The sequence below is a fragment of the Cinclus cinclus genome, chromosome 3, assembly GCF_963662255.1.
Source record: "Cinclus cinclus chromosome 3, bCinCin1.1, whole genome shotgun sequence".
Lineage (NCBI taxonomy): Eukaryota > Metazoa > Chordata > Aves > Passeriformes > Cinclidae > Cinclus > Cinclus cinclus.
This window is the reverse complement of record NC_085048.1, coordinates 38,673,285-38,677,001: the sequence shown is the minus strand read 5'-3', so window position 1 is coordinate 38,677,001 and position 3,717 is coordinate 38,673,285.

Genomic DNA, 3,717 nt, shown 5'->3' with positions numbered 1-3,717 from the left:
GAGAGGGTGTGGGATAATACACTATGAACAGAAACTTTTAAAACATGAAATTCTCAGAATAATGAGAAAGTTACAGCTCAGAATGGAGGAACACAATACAGGTCCACAGAGACATTTGCAAACTGCCCTGCAGAGAAGACCTTAATCATATATGCTGTTCAGCTCCTGTTTTGAAGATCTCTAACCATCATATTTTCCTTTTATTGTTCCTTAATATTCTATGAACACCTTTAGAGAAGAGGAAGATGTGACATCAGTGTGTACTATCATATACAAATCATCCCAGACTCCCAATAGCTTCTTAACTTTCAGTTTGTGCATGGGGTGCTGATATTCTGACAGGGGTTACTGCTGATATGATGGTCCAAAATGTCTCAGTTTCTCTTTCTTTCCCTATGCTTCTTCCCTCAAAGTCACTAGGGATAACACGGATTTTTGGCAATGTAGGGGAGGAGGGGGGCAGGTCCTGTCCTTCCAAATAAGATATTTTGGTAGAGACACTCCAGCGATGAGCCATGCAAATACAAAGCAGACAAAGAGTAAGGAAAGACACATTTGTTATGTGACCTAACACACACTTTCCAAAAATAAAAATTAATCCTTGAAACTGTATTCCCGGCACCTTTTGGAGTATGTGCAGGCACAGATATTTTAACTAGAATTCTCTGATCCCAAAAGTGAAAATTCTCTATGACATGAAGCACTATTTCAAAAGTGCTTTTAGATTTTGGAATGTTTTCTTGGAGTTAGATGCTGCATTCTCACTGTGGCATCTGAAGTGCTGTAATTTGTGTCTTAATCTGTAATAGCACATGCCATTTCCCCAATAAAATGCTACAATACCTGCAACTCTGCTAGATGACCTTCTAATTGTGTATTTTTCTTAGCTAATTTCCCCCCACTTTTTAGGATGGTGTTGTCTTTCATTATTCAAAGAACTTTTGATATTGAACCACATTTTTTGGGATTTATATTGATCATGCTTTTATGCAATCACCCCTTTGTTCTCATGCCTGTGTTTCAGTGATTGTCAGCGTGTACACTACACCATTAGCAGAAAATATTTTTCTTTAGGAGTAAATCCCTATCTGATTTTTAACCTATTAATATAGTATTTGAAAACTCCTTTTTTTATAGTTCAAAGCCTGAATATAGTTGTTTTTTTCCTTTGCTATCTATTCTCTAGACTGAAAATATCAGATGCTACTTTCTCCAAGGACTCAATAAGTATTATTAAACTATTTAATGAGTGAAAAGTATTTTGAAATACATGCTTAGCATGGGATTTATAATTAGAGGAATTCAAATAAGTGAAAATGCATTTTTGCCTTTGCAAGCTAACATATATGTTTCCAATTGCAAAAACTTAATTAGTATTGTAATTTGGTTCTAAATAATGATCAAATATTTGTACTGAACCACAAAGATCCTCACCCAAAGAAAATACACCAAATTCTGCTACATATAACATAATGAATATAAGATTGGGGAATGAAGGCAGAAGGACAGTACAGTAAAAGTAGAGGAGTTCCCTGCATAACAGGGTCAGATTTTATCACAACTATGTTAATGTTTGGAAGAATTGATCCAAGTCATGTTTATTTATTATGCTATCTAGATAAATAGATACAACATATCTAAGTAGATAAATAACTGATGAGATTCTTGCAGACATCACAGAAGAATAGGCTGATCAGAAGGGATTTAAAAGAAAGAGTAGGAGCCCTGTAGGTGTTTTAGAATGATGTAAAAGATGATCATAAAGGAAACAAAGGGTCATGGGAGAAATGAGAAGAAAGTGAGGGTAAAGTACCCACCTTAAAGCAGTTGGGGTGCCTGCAGAATGTGCCAAGAGAAATACCACTACAATCTGCAGCTGAAGGATTGGCTAGCAAAATGGACAGTGTACACAAGTGCATACTCCTAATGGCAGTGAAAAAGAGCACAAACCTTGGGAATGGCAAAGAGGAATTAGAACTGAAGGAGTAACAATAAATACAGTGACAAGCACTAGTAGATTTTTAATCTGTTCGACAAAAAGAGAAACAGAAAGAAATGGTGGAAAGACATATCATTATTTAATTTTCATGTTTTAAGAAGAAAGCTTTGTCAAGGAAAATAGCTCCTGGAGAAGATACAGTTTATTTCCATATTGCTCTCTGTAGTTAAAGTGTGCTGTCATATAGATACTCTGTACAGCTCTAGGTAGTGACTTGGAGCTGTGCTTCACTTTCAGACTGATTACTGAGGTTTTTCACATAAGTGATTTACTAAGAATACAATAAAATTGTCCCCTAAGAACAGGAACAAGTGACAGCCTATAGGATGAAGACAAAATTGTGCCTGAAATAATGTTTGATTTGAGCATTCTTATTCAAAAGCAAAGCATTACAAGTATACACAAGTCTTGCAATATAGTTTTTCTGGTATGTATGAGTAGTTTTCAGTGTATGGAATTTTTACAACTGTAACATTTAAAATATTTAATTCCAAATAGTGTAGGGGTTTTTTTGTTTGTTTTGTTTTTGTTTTGTTTGTTTGCTTTTTTCTTTTTTTCTCTTTTTCTTTTTTTCTCTTTTTCTTTTTTTTTCTTTTTCTTTTTTTTTTGTTCAGGTCAAAAGCCTGAGCTTGTGAAGGCAAACAAGCATTTTCATACCCATCCAGACTCTGAAATGAATTCTGCTTTGCTGCTATAATAAGGATGAATTTATTCCTCTGCTCAGTGAATCCCAGGTGTGGAGTGAATGCCTGGTCTCTGTCCCAGCCCTTCTGTGCACCTGTCCCAAAACTTTGGTTCCAGCAAGTAAGACCTATTAATTGAAATAACACTGTTAAATAATTCAAGATTTTTTTTTTAAAGTTCCAAAATTCTGTTTCCTCTTTAAGTCAAATTCTGGACCATAACATGTCACAAGGATTGAGAATTTACTGGACACTTAATTATCGAGTGTAAATTTTCTCGAGCGCCTTGATAATGAGTTCAGTTAAAGCAAGTAAAGGTATATCTAGAAAGAGGTTCAATTTATGCTGAGTTTTATGAATCTGATATGGTCTCTTGCCTAATTTGCATGTGGGTAATTCCTGCTTATATTGCTTTTGTGATTCATCTGGAAAAGATAGTTTTCCTTTTTCACCTCTTAACATCTCTATTTTCTTGCCGTGTGTCATTGATTTGTTTCTGCATTTTGATTCCAAAATGATCTTCTCTTATTTTTTGTGGCTTCATTTAACTCATTAGCTCATTAAATTTAGCTCATTAAATAAAGGGCCAATCCCTCATCTTCAATTCACATCCATACTTTTATTCACATTTGTGTTCTTTACTTATTCAGGCTATTCATTAATAAAAGTTGCAAAAATAACCTCTGTAATATAAACTACTTTCAGAGGAAGCAGGAATTAATGTTCTATAGTAGATTTCTAGGAACTCTGCTGCGCAATCTCTTGCCTCTTTTTAACCAGTACTATAAGTCTTAGAGTAAGATTTTTTAATTTTTTTTTTTAATAATATGTGTGATTTTCTCAGTTAGGTGTTTTCTCCAGATCTCACAGAGACTTGTTTGAACCTTGAAACAGGAAAACATGAATCCTCAAGACTTTTCATAATGCTTCTAAGTAGCAATGGTAATAATTATGGCAGGTCTTATTTTTTTATTCCCTTTTTATTGTATAACACAGGATGTAATGCCAATGTAATTCTGGTAATCTCAGGACTGT